Source organism: Bos indicus, chromosome 26 (assembly GCF_029378745.1).
Source record: "Bos indicus isolate NIAB-ARS_2022 breed Sahiwal x Tharparkar chromosome 26, NIAB-ARS_B.indTharparkar_mat_pri_1.0, whole genome shotgun sequence".
NCBI classification, from domain to species: domain Eukaryota; kingdom Metazoa; phylum Chordata; class Mammalia; order Artiodactyla; family Bovidae; genus Bos; species Bos indicus.
The window spans coordinates 5,520,667-5,534,652 of NC_091785.1; the positions used below are offsets into that span (position 1 = coordinate 5,520,667).

The following is a 13,986-nucleotide window of genomic DNA, read 5'->3' on the forward strand; positions in this document are numbered from 1 at the left end:
GGAGAGGTAAATGGCCACTCCAGTATTCTTGCCTGGAGAATTCCATGGATAGAGGAGCCTGACATGCTACAGTCCATGGGGTCAGAGTCAAACAAGACTGAGTGACTTTAACTTCACTTCACTTCACTATGTGTGAACATAAATATATCCTCTATTAATTATTTCACCTCCTAAGGTTTTGCCCAGTAAAACTGTATACAGATGTTCATAAGAGATATGTAAAAAAAAAAAAAATCCACTATTTATAGATATGTTAATTATTTTAAATATCAAAAATCTGCAAAATATTTCAGTGTCCAGCAACAGTACATACATTAATACATGTGAGCAAATGAATTCATACAAAAAAAACACCCACTCACACACACAATTTATTTAAGTCCATTTATATAATCTCCAAAAATAAGAAAAATTAATCAGAACAGTTATTTTTTTTGGCTGGGAGGTAGGGGGATGAGGGGCTGATAATGCTCTATTTCTTGATCTCAATTCTGATTCTATCTAGAGATATAATTTGAAAAATAAAGTTTTAAAAGCTCTAAATTCATAAAAGGCAAAAAGGAGAAAGTTATTCATCTTTCTGGTAATTCAAGCTATTTTTCTTGTAAGATACAAAATAATTCTGGGCAAACTGGAGGAGCTTATATTTTTCTCACTGTGAAGAAGGCTGAGCACTGAAGAATTGATGCTTTTGAACTGTGGTGTTGGAGAAGACTCTTGAGAGTCCCTTGGACTGCAAGGAGATCCAACCAGTCCATTCTGAAGGAGATCAGCCCTGGGATTTCTTTGGAAGGAATGATGCTAAAGCTGAAACTCCAGTACTTTGGCCACCTCATGTGAAGAGTTGACTCATTGGAAAAGACTCTGATGCTGGGAGGGACTGGGGGCAGGAGGAGAAGGGGACGACAGAGGATGAGATGGCTGGATGGCATCAGTGACTCGATGGACGTGAGTCTGAGTGAACTCCAGGAGTTGGTGATGGACAGGGAGGCCTGGCGTGCTGCGATTCATGGGGTCGCAAAGAGTCGGACATGACTGAGCGACTGATCTGATCTGATAGTTATAGTTAATAATAAGGAATTACCTAACTTTAATTCTTAGTGAAACAAAGCCATGTAGGTTTTTTAATGATATTTAGCAGGAAAGCTTATTTTGGGAGGATGGGACACCATGTTATCGGTGGCTTTGAGGAATGCCAGTAATCAAACATGGTAGGTTGGGTCTCAAAGATAGGATTAGTGAAGACAATGCAAGTTGGTTTGAAAAATAATATGAGATTATCCGGTTCTTGGTTTCAAAATTCAAAACTATAAGACAGAGAGATAAAATTTGGACCTTAAAATTGTGTAATCATATTTACGGGCTGGTGAAAGAAATCAAAGAGGACACTAATAGATGGAGAAATATACCATGTTCATGGATTGGAAGAATCAATATAGTGAAAATGAGTATACTACCCAAAGCAATTTATAGATTCAATGCAATCCCTATCAAGCTACCAACGGTATTCTTCACAGAGCTAGAAGAATAATTTCACAATTTGTATGCAAATACAAAAAACTTCGAATAGCCAAAGCTATCTTGAGAAAGAAGAATGGAACTGGAGGAATCAACCTACCTGACTTCAGGCTCTATTACAAAGCCACAGTTATCAAGACAGTATGGTACTGGCACAAAGACAGAAATATTGATCAATGGAACAAAATAGAAAGCCCAGAGACAAATCCACGCATATATGGACACCTTATCTTTGACAAAGGAGGCAAGAATATACAATGAATTAAAGATAATCTCTTTAACAAGTGGTTCTGGGAAAACTGGTCAACCACTTGTAAAAGAATGAAACTAGAACACTTTCTAACACCGTACACAAAAATAAACTCAAAATGGATTAAAGATCTCAACGTAAGACCAGAAACTATAAAACTCCTAGAGGAGAACATAGGCAAAACACTCTCTGACATACATCACAGCAGGATCCTCTATGACCCACCTCCCAGAATATTGGAAATAAAAGCATAAATAAACAAATGGGATCTAATTAAACTTAAAAGCTTCTGCACAACAAAGGAAACTATTAGCAAGGTGAAAAGGCAGCCTTCAGAATGGGAGAAAATAATAGCAAATAAAGCAATGGGAAACAACTAATCTCAAAAATATACAAGCAACTCCTACAGCTCAACTCCAGAAAAATAAGTGACCCAATCAAAAAATGGGCCAAAGAACTAAATAGACATTTCTCCAAAGAAGACATACAGATGGCTAACAAACACATGAAAAGATGCTCAACATCACTCATTATCAGAGAAATGCAAATCAAAACCACTATGAGGTACCATTTCACGCCAGTCAGAATGGCTGCGATCCATAAGTCTACAAGCAATAAATGCTGGAGAGGGTGTGGAGAAAAGGGAACGCTCTTACACTGTTGGTGGGAATGCAAACTAGTACAGCCACTATGGAGAACAGTGTGGAGATTCCTTAAAAAACTGGAAACAGAACTGCCTTATGATCCAACAATCCCACTGCTGGGCATACACACTGAGGAAACCAGAAGGGAAAGAGACACGTGTACCCCAATGTTCATCGCAGCACTGTTTATAATAGCCAGGACATGGAAGCAACCTAGATGTCCATCAGCAGATGAATGGATAAGAAAGCAGTGGTACATATACACAATAGAGTATTACTCAGCCACTAAAAAGAATACATTTGAATCAGTTCTAATGAGATGGATGAAACTGGAACCTATTATACACAGTGAAGTAAGCCAGAAAGAAAAACACCAATACACTATACTAACACATATATATGGAATTTAGAAAGAGGGTAACAATAACCCTGTGTACGAGACAGCAAAAAAGACACTGATGTATAGATCAGTCCTATGGACTCTGTGGGAGAGGGAGAGGGTGGGGAGATTTGGGAGAATAGCAGTGAAACATGCATAATATCATGTATGAAACGAGTCACCAGTCCAGGTTAGATGCACGATACTGGATGCTTGGGGCTGGTGCACTGGGACGACCCAGAGGGAGGGTATGGGGAGGGAGGAGGGAGGAGGGTTCAAGATGGGGAACATAAGTATACCTGTGGCGGATTCATTTTGATATTTGGCAAAACTAATACAACATTGTAAAGTTTAAAAATAAAATTAAATTAAAAAAAAAAAAAAAGAAAAGAAAAGAGACAGACAGCTAAGCCTTTGCAAAACACATGAGCACAGGCAAAAGCTTTGCTGATGATAGCTTGGTGAACTATGTTGGATTCATGATCTCCAAAGAAGATTTACCTTTGGGACCAGGGACCAGGCTTGATCACTCAAGAGCTTTTGTGTAGCAGAGTTTTATTAAAGTAAGAAATGGGACAGAGAAAACTTCTGATATAGACATCAGAAGGGGATGGAGAATGCTCCCCTTGCTAGTGTTAGCAAGGGAGTTATATACTTTAATTAGTTATTACAATAAATCAAAAGGATGTCTCAAGGTTGTAAAGATCTTACAAAACCCACTCCCATAATTTAGATTTTAAGATAACAGAATTAGCCAGAAGGTTTTCACCAGGCTTCCCTGCTGATTCAGAAGGTAAAGCATCTGCCTGCAATGCAGGAGACCTGGGTTCAATCCCTGGGTCAGTAAGATATCCTGGAGAAGGAAATGGCAACCCATTCTAGTACTCTCGCCTGGAAAATTCCATGGATGGAGGAGCCTGGTAGGCTACAGCCCATGGTGTCGCAAAGAGTCGGACACGACTGAGTGACTTCACTTTCAGCAAGGAGAAACTGTCCTCAAGCAGAATATATTGTTGTTATATAATCCCTAGTACAGAGTTTAAACTGAGTTGTTTGTTGTGTAATCATCAGTTCCAGGCTTAAAGAAAAAAAAAAAAACACATTTTATGTGACTAAGACTAAGGAATTTAGAGAAAAAAGAAATATTTGTCCTTTCCTCCTCCTTGAGAATTCCAGACCCATATCTCTGCTTCGAGAGCCCCAGATTCCCTTCTCCTCCTCGGGGATACTGGACTCTTATCAAACTGTCTAGGAATTGACTCTCTCATTTCCTCCTTTTCTTTTAGGAGAATTGTGTTGCCAAGGGAAAGGGGTGTCGATTTTGCTCCATAACTACTTCCTGTTGAGAGGTGTGGTCCCTAAATTGTTGAGACAACATATTCTCCTCACCCTCAGAGGGTCTTTGATCCAAGTAATAGTTAGAGGAGGTTATGGCACTCGTAGGAGCCTGGACAACCATTTGTAACTTAAAGCTTTCAGACGGTTAGAACAAACCCCATTAAACAGTTACAGATGTAAGGAGAAATAGTCATTAAACCAAGTTAAAACCAAAATTAAAAGCCACATTATGTCCATAGTTACATCAGTCCATCTTAGGATTGTTAGATGTCATCACAGAGTTGAAGAAAGTCCTTTCCTTAAAGTGGGGAAACCTACCATGGGAAGCTTTCAATTGATGAGGAGGGGAGTGCTCCTTAGACCTAGCAATTAGACCAATTGTGGAATGAAGCATAGGAAAAAGCCCAGGACAGGAAGGCATTGTCTTGAGGGTCAAATGGCAGACTCAGGACTTTTGGAATCAGCAGAAGTAAGCCCACATAGATTCTCAGGCCCATCTCATTTCCTGGCTCAAACACCAGCTTGTTTGACTCAAAGGCTGGTTCAGGAGTTAATCTCCTGGTAATGTCCGTTGAAAAGCTAAAAGCTGAGTCACATACTTAATTTTAAGGCTTCAGGATCTATGACAATATCTGTGCACAAAAACAGTCTGTCAGAGAGACAGTCCCTTCTTCTTAGGGGCAGTTTGAGCCCTCATTAAAGCTATGGGTAGAATGTAAACCAGCTGTCTTGTATTTCCTGAGTTAGCTTACACAGGTGTCTTTTAATAATGCCATCAGCCTTTACAACTTTTTCTGAAGATTGGGATCTCTAGGAACAGTGTAAGTGATATTCTATTCTTAGAGCTTTTGACACCCATCGAGGTACAGTAGCTTTAAATGTGGAACATCGTTGCTCTGAACTTTATAGAGTTTAAGATCTCACTTACATCATGAGAAGTCAGTACAGTAAGATTTTGCCCATTCATTAACCTCTGGCTTTAGTGGATACTGCTTTTGAAGTGAAAATAGGTGAGGGTCATTGAGCTTGATAAAGATAGGAACAGCATTTTGTGCTCGACCCAAAGTTTTTCATCAGTCCACATTCTAGGATTTACAGTTTGTTCCATGAAAAAGTGGGTTCCGTATTCATAAAAATAGAGGCCTGGACCTTGTTCAGTATATCCCTCCCCAGAAGGGGTGAGGGAGACTCTGGCACGATTAGAAACTCATGAGAAAACAGCACAGAGTCCCAGTTGTAGCTTAAATGATGACTGACATAATAATCTTTGGCTCATCCAGACAGTCCCATTATGATAGTGGATAGGGAGGAAAGCAGACCAGGGGCTTTAGCAAACAGGGAGAAATTTGCCCCAGTGTTCAAAAGAAATTGACTGACTAGCCCTCCACAGTTATTAATACCTGGGGTTCCTCGGGTGTGATTAGGACAGGAGCTTGTGTGGGGACCCCTGGGCACCTTCAGTCCTGATTGTCTTGAGAGTCTGACCCCTGGGACCTACACCTCAGAGGACAGTCTCTTCTCCAGTAAGATCCCTTGCAGACTGGACCTGGAGCTGGGGATCGCTTAGATGCCTGAGGGCAATCCCACTTGAGATGCCCCTCCTTTCCACAGAAATAACAAATCCATCCCTTTTCACCTGGGTTCCTCTGGGCATTTTTCTCAGGCTGTTTCAGAGCATGTCTATCAGCCATTGTTGGGGCTTCAGTCTTTTTCCTGGCTCTTTTTTCCTATTATTTTCCTCCTCATATTCTCTACCATAATATACCATCTGAGCCAGTTTCAACAGATTATCTAAAGACTGATTTGGTCCATACGCCTGCTTTTGTAACTTATGGCAGATATCTGGAGTTGACTAAGAGAGAAATCTATCTTTTAAGATCACTTCTCCCTCTGTAATTTTGAGATCAATGTCAGTAAACTTGTGGAGAGCCTCCTGTAGTCTATACAAGGAGTTTATCAGGAGTTTCCTTCTCTCCCTCTTCTATGTCAGCCAACCTAATATAATATAAAGTCTTAGCACATGCTCACTTGAGTCCTGCAAGAGTACATCCAGCAAAGTGGCTCTGTTATGGGAACCGTTTGGCTCCCAGCAGGAAGAAGGGCTATTTCGTGTTCGCTCTTTCCCCTTGTCTCACACTCAAACCATTCATCTCTGAAGGCAGTAGCCTCCCCCAAAACTCAAGTTTTTGAGTCAGGAATCAGTGTCTGTCCCAAGACATACATTGTATCTCTCCAAGTAAGCTCATAAGGTAAAGTTAGTCCCGTAAAGGCTTCTATGTATTTTTTGGATCCTCTCAATAGTATTGACCACAATTGGTGCTGTGTGAATTTTTACCGAGATTGAGGCAACCCCTCCTGAAAGGGTGCCCTGATTCTCAGCCTGTTCAGTTGAGAGCCCCTGATACAGGGGCAAAGTAAAAGAACAGGAGGCAACTGAAGATTTTACACCCAAATCTGCATCCTTAGGACACAAGCCTGGCATGTGTCTTGCAGAGAGAAAAAGAGCAACACATTTATCACTTCTACCCATTTCTCTTGTTTTCTATGGAACCAATCTAGTTGTAAAACAATATCGTAATTGAGAGACTTCAACTGGCCAGCATTCCCCATCTTCCAAAGGATACTGTAGTCATTCAGTATCACAGAAGAAGATCAGGTATGCCTTTTTAAACTCTGGGGATCAAACTTGCCCCAGCTGTTTTTTAAAATACATTTTAAAGGAATGGTTTTGGAACTGCTAGCTCCCATATATAAGAGAGAGAAAAAGCGGCATCCAAAGCCATGGCTTCTTTCCACCGGAAGCGTCCTCCCCACCCCAATTCTAGATGGGGGTGTAGACAGAATTTCCACTGAAGCTTTCCTTCCCTGGTTGGACTTCGTGTGTCCCTTACCGACACAGGCGCCTTACTTGTCCCTCCTGGTTCTACCACCGAGACGGGGTGGAGATGTGCCAGGGTTAGACCTGATGGTATCCCAGACTGATTTCTAGTTCCTTACCACCAAGATCTTTGTTTGATTTGCTCTTAGAAAGGTGACAGAATGTTCACTACCAGCATGATCTCTGAGGACTCTGCAGATTATGCTCTGGTATGAGATTACACTGTTTACAAACTGCCAGAAAAATGAGTTTTAAAAAAGAAGCTGCCATTGGTATCCCGTATTTTGCTGCTTTTTTGAGCTCTGCTCCTCAGTGCCCATGTGCAAGCTAGAGAAAGTGTTCTGGTTCATGGGGCTAGTGGAGGAGTTGGAATAACAGCATGCCAAACTGTTAGAGCTAATGGCTTAAAGGTCTGGGGCACAGCTGGTACTGAAGAAAGACAAAAATTGTTTTGCAAAATAGAGCCGACAAAGTGTTTAGTCACAAAGAAGCTAACTATATTGATAAAATTAAGAAATCTGTTGGTGAAAAAGAAATTGATATGATTACTGAAATGTTAGCTAATGTGAATCTGAGCTATAATTTGAATCTGCAGAGATCATATTGAAATAAACCCACAGGACACCAGGGCAAAGTAATCTATTAATAGCATAATAGGAGTTGCTCCCTATTCAAGGAGGAATTTCAGTGGTTTGTAGCAGCCTTTCAAACCATAATGGAAATTGGTTGGTTGTAACCAATATTCATTGGAGAAGATGGCCCAGGTTCAGGAAGATGTCATTCTTCAGTGGCGCTACTGGAAAAATGAGTCTTCTCTTTAAATAATCAATCCTTTTATAAATTTCCTATGTAATTAGAGGTATCTTGAGTAAATGAGTGAAAATTGCTTAATCATGTCTGACTCTTTGCGACTCCATGGACTATGAAGGCCATGGAATTCTCCAGGCCAGAATACTGGAGTGGGTAGCCTTTCCCTTCTCCAGGGGATCTTCCCAACCCAGGGGTCAAACCAGGTCTCCCACATTGCAGGCAGATTCTTTACCAGCTGAGCCACAAAGGAAGCCCATAGAGAAATTTTGTTTGTTGCTAGTTGAATTTTTTTTTTTTTTTCCCTAATTGAACCTAAGATACTGTGTAAATTTCAGGTGAAAGTGAAAGTGAAGTCACTCAGTCATGTCTGACTCTTTGGACTATAGCCCACCATTCCCCTTTATCCATAGAATTTTCCAGGCAAGAATACTGGAGTGGGTTGCCATTTCCTTCTCCAGGGGATCTTCCCAACCCAAGAATCGAACTGGGGTTTCCTGCATTGCAGGTGGATTATTTACCAGCTGAGCCACAAGGGGAGCCCTTGTAAGAGGTATCTTACCTCAGTTTTATGTATACCACATTTGTTTTAATTAGCATTCATTTGATTCAGTGAGTTCTTATATTTAAGAAGAAAAGATTTACTTTTAGAGATCATAGGCATTGGATTACAATTTATTTTATAGCCGTCAAATGTCTATATGCCTTCTACCTCTTATTAAGGAATCATCATAGTAGTAAATAGGATGTTAGTGGTCATTTGGCATCAGAGGACATTACAGGAATTCCTAACCGACTGCTAATCATGAATTGCATACTTTTGACTAAAATATGCTAATTTTAAAATAAGACTGCCTGACTTTCAAACCTACTTCTTATACAGAGTCTTTAGTCTCTGATTAGCCCAGAACTATGTTGGATTCTGAAGATTTTCTGGGCAAAATGAGACCCCTTTTCCCAACTAATCTCATCTAGTTCTCCAAGTCTCTCAGAAGGGCAAGATAAACAATGTGCATAGACATTTGTTAGTTTCCAGTATTCCTCAATATTTTATGACAATCACTAGGCAATTGACTGATTACTAATGACTCATATATTCTGTGAGGTCAGCAACCTTATCTTTAGTATAATATGATATTAGGTACATAGTTTCCAAGGAGATACTTATTGACTGCTGTTGCTACTGCTGTTCAGTTGCTGAGATTCACCTTCAAGTTAGAATTATCTCTTTGTAGGATGGGGATCATGTATTTTTATTTAAATTAATGAGTGATCTGACTTTGTTATAATACAGTAACTTCAATAAATTCTATATTGTTCTTTAAAAAAGAGTATATTTTTCAAAAGGCCATATTGATTTTTTGTTCTGTGTTCTTGTCCTTAGCAAACCACAAAATTGGGTGAGCTTATCTTCAGCAATTAACATACATCTGAGAAATGGAAAAAAGCCTTGAAGTTCTCATAGAAAAAATAGAAGCATAATCAAGAAATCTGTAAAATTTTTAAAATAGGCTTTTTCTGTAAGAGGGTACTAAAGTCACCTTAAAAAAAGCCCCAAACTTGAAAAGACTAGCAATTTCAGAGTCTTAAGGAAATCCCTTAAATTCCCCCCTTAGAGATAGACATAGTCAAAAAAACCTATTTTTCAAAGAAAAAGTATTAATAGAAAAGTCTGAACTGCAAAAATTTATCTTTCAATATTATAAAATGAACTCTCTGTTAAAAAGTTGAAAAATGAAGCAGTCATTTCTCTGGCTTGACACATAATCTTTTCTGGCACCTCCTGAACATATCAATGTTATGTTAACAATCATGGAAATTAGGGATAACTAATGAGACAAGGAAAAGAACACAATAAAAATGTGTAATCTCACCTGCATTTATAAGGGTCTGATTAACACCAAATGCAATTAAAATATTGAATTCTCTTTCAACATGTCATTTAATGGAGCAGCAAGACCAGGATAAGAGCAAAGACAACTCCATTTCCTGCCAGTGTTTGTGTTCTGCTTTGTTCTGAAAAAGAGGTGTAGAGATGAAGCTACTTGTCTTAATCTAATTCCTACTGAACCTTGGTAGTATCTTCACAGAAGGGAAAAAAAATGAAAACTGTTAAGTGCAATTTTTAATGAAATTTATTGGTTTAGTACAGGGGCTATCTGTCTCTGAAGCAAGGAGCTAGAAATGACCTTCACCACATACTTCTCTAGGTACAAGTCTGATGGCAAATCCTACATGAGACATAGAGTGAAAGATGAAAGGCTTTGCTTATGAACTGTTTGATTTGAGGTCATTTAGCAGGTCCTCTGGCTTTCCTGATGGCTCAGTGGTAAAGAATCCATCTGCCAATGCAGGTGACATGGGTTCGATCCTTGGGTGAGGGACATTCCTTGGAGAAGGAAATGGCAACTCACTCCACTTTTCTTGCCTGGGAAATCCCATGAACAGAGGAGCCTGGAGGGCTATAGTTTGTGGGGTCACAAAGAGTTGAACAGGACTTAGTGACCAAACAGCAACAACTGGGTCCTCCACGGTTTGGAATGCCATTTACAGAATGAATTTGTTTCTTTCTGCCACCAGAGTTAAGAAAATTAAATGATACTCTATTCATAAAGTGCTTAGCCTAAAGAAGGACACTGGTTACAACCTTCAGATTATTTTTCATGTTTTCCTAGATCTTTCTTGAGTATAATCTTCTATTCATTACTCTTTTTCAGTGCTGAGAGTCAACCTACATTTAATGACTTCAATCATTGCCAGTGCCAGTTCTTCATTGGCTAGAGAACTATTTAGATTAGAGAAAGCTGCTGCTGCTAAGTCACTTCAGTTGTGTCCAACTCTGTGCGACCCCATAGACGGCAGCCCACCAGGCTCCCCCATCCCTGGGATTCTCCAGGCTAGAACACTGGAGTGGGTTGCCATTTCCTTCTCCAATGCAGGGAAGTGGAAAGTGAAAAGCTAGTCAAAGGCAGTTAGGTTAAAGGCAGGTTGGCCAGTGCTATTTTTTGGCTAAAACAAACGTAGGACCACACAAACAAAGCTAACAATTTTATTATGAATAAATGCTATCTAGTTTTTGTTGGTGGCTCAGTCAGTAAGAATCTGCCTGCAATGCAGGAAACCTGAGTTCAATTCCAGAGGGAAGATGCTCTGGAGAAGGGAATGGTTATGCACTCCAGTATTGTTGCCTGGAGAATTCCATGAACAGAGGAGCCTTGTGGGCTACTGTCCATGGGCTCACAGAGTCAAACATGACTAAGGGAATAACACTTTCACTTTCAATGTCTTTCAAACTTTAACTTTGATGCTCTCTGAGGTGTATATACACACACATATATACATGTATGTAGACTGAACATACACTGTATATAGAACGGATAAATTGTTTTAAAACAATTTATAGATTTTTTTCTGTTTGTTAATAATTTTACTTGATTATCATAACTTTTATCCTACTCTTAATGTTATGCTTATCTGGATATACTCTCTTTTGTTTGAAATAAAGAAAATTCTGAATGTCTGATTAATGACTGAGAATACTAGGCTATAAAGTCACAAAGATGGCATGCCCTTGGTTACAGAAAGTGTATATATGTGTGTAATAATACATTCTGTATATATGTGCATATATGTATATATATACACACAAACATCCTATATACATTGTATATATACGTTCTATATACAGTGTATGTACAGTCTACATACATGAATATATGTGTGTGTATATACATTCTATATATGTGTGTGTGTGTATAAATATATATATATACTTTGTATATATATTGTAAATATATAAGGACATATGTGCTGTGCTTAGTCACATCTGACTCTTTGTGACCCCGTGGACACAAGACTAGACTTTTTGTCTTGTGTCTAGAAGCCCACTAGACTTCTCTGTCCCTGGGGATTTTCCAGGCAAGAACACTGGAGTGGGTTGCTATGCCCTGCTCCAAGGGGATTTTCCTCTCAGGGATCGAACCCAGGTCTCCCACATTGCAGGCGGATTCTTTACCTTCTGAGACACCAGGGAAGCCCAGAAGGACGTATATAAAGATATTAATAATAACAATGAATGGATGACATTGTAGAGTTTTTAATATTCCTTTATTAATTTGCATTTCTGGTATTTCTCTAACAAGCAAGAAGTAATAAAATATTTTATATATTAGGCACATTATAAATTATTATTGGCCATTTATTACATTTTACATTTATAAATAACACAGACTAAGAATAATTAGACAGAAATGACAGGAAATTTTATAAAGGAAGTAAAAATAAAGATACTTTAATAATTTTGTAAAATTATGTTGATAAATTTACACTATCCTATCCATGTTTCTCAAAGAATAAAGCTGTTCCGAAAACAAGCTTTGGGAATACTAACCTTTTGCTGTATAATCTCTAGATGAAAATTTACCATTGGCCACTATGTTTTATAACATATCATTTTGGGGTCAATTCACTTTAGAATTTCATTCAACAAAGACTATTTTATAGGAATTTTAGTTTGGTTTTACAGCTTTTTTTTTTTTTTTTTTTTGTCTTTTTCTTAGCAAACTTGTTAGATGGGAATATGGACATAAAATTCATCATTTTATAAAGTAGAAAAATATACATATATATGTACCTGTGTATATATGTGTGTGTGTGTGGAGAGAAAGAGTTCTAAAACACTACCAAAAACATTAAAAGAAGACCATTTCAGAGACCAATGTCTTTTGTTGAATGTGCCTTTCATGTTAAAATATTTCAACATATATATTCAAGGAGACAGGTTTCATTGTCATGCCATGTCCAAATAGCACCATTGCAATCTGTAAATACACTCTTCTTTACTTTAGTGTCCCTTTAACAATTCAAAAGCTTTTCTTTTGGTGTCCATTAGTTTTATCACAGCACTTTAAATTCAATATATTTTTGAAAGTTCTAAATTTATTTTCCAAGGTAAAAGGTTTATAAATTGAATTCTATTTTCCCTTGACATACGTTTTTTCCTGTAAAGTGACAATAAAGGTTTTTCTTTTCGTAGTAAAGCTTTTAGTTTGTGCTTGTTGATTTCTTATTAGGCAATAAAACATTGCCAAATAGAATGAATAGAGTTAAACATTCTGATTTAATTTTCAAATGCTTGGCTATCCCCTGACTTTATATTAGAGTTAATTGAAGGACAAGTAGGCTTCTTATACATTATTCATATGCTAAACATTTTTGCATGAATGAAGAGTGCTGTTATGTAACTTTTAACATTAATTCTACCTTAATATTGTAAAAATATATGTCATGATGTTTAAACAAAAAGATACTCAAATCTTTTTGTGGAACAAGTGGTCCAAATTAATTCACAAATTAAGGACATACTGTGTTAAGTAATCTAATGATGAGAACAAAAACACCTTTAAAAATTATGTTCAAAGGAATTGAGCAAAAATATATTTTAAATTTAAATTTTTAAAGTAGTGGCATTGGCCAATGGGGATTATGAAATACAAAGATGAATTAGAAAATAGCCCTGCTCCCAGTGAATATACAGCCAAGTACAAAAGATAGAAAGTAATGTGTTTGTCAATGTACAAGAGGTAATAAGAAATAGAAGAGATAAGCTAGAAAGCTCCAGAGTATTCATAGCAAAGTTGGCAAGAACGAACTAAACTCGATTGTTCATACCAGGCACTGCATTTTATACCTCAGTGAATATTCACAGCCAACCTATTCAGCATGTCCTATTTTACTCATTTATAATGAGGAACTAAACTCTAGAGAATTGTTTGCCCGCATTCATATGGCCATTAAGTGGTAGACCTAAGCATATCCATCACTTCTAAATATTAATCTCTGATATTATATTCATATTTCAGCCAAATATTATTAGACCATTAACTGGACATTATTCCATAATAAAAGATATAAATGGAAACAAAGTTTATGTGTAATGAAGACATAATTAAATAGTAGAATATGCCAAGGTAAAAAGTGTACTAAAAATATATAAAATATACTACTGAAAACATGCAGCACTCCCTAGGGGATACCCTTCAGAAAAGCAGTCTTATAAGCTGTTTTAGCCGAGAAGGCAATGGCACCCCACTCCAGTACTCTTGCCTGGAAAATCCCATGGATGGAGGAGCCTGGTAGGCTGCAGTCCATGGGATCGCTGAGGGTCGGACAC

General features: G+C 38.1%; 1 protein-coding gene and 1 pseudogene across 1 annotated transcript in view; both read left to right on the forward strand.

The window, feature by feature from the left end:
• PCDH15 (protocadherin related 15) overlaps nt 1–13,986 on the forward strand; it is a 1,036,870-nt gene that overhangs the window by 938,262 nt on the left and 84,622 nt on the right. The gene's annotated exons all lie outside the window — the stretch shown is intronic.
• On the forward strand, nt 6,852–7,832 carry LOC109578945 (quinone oxidoreductase-like; annotated as a pseudogene).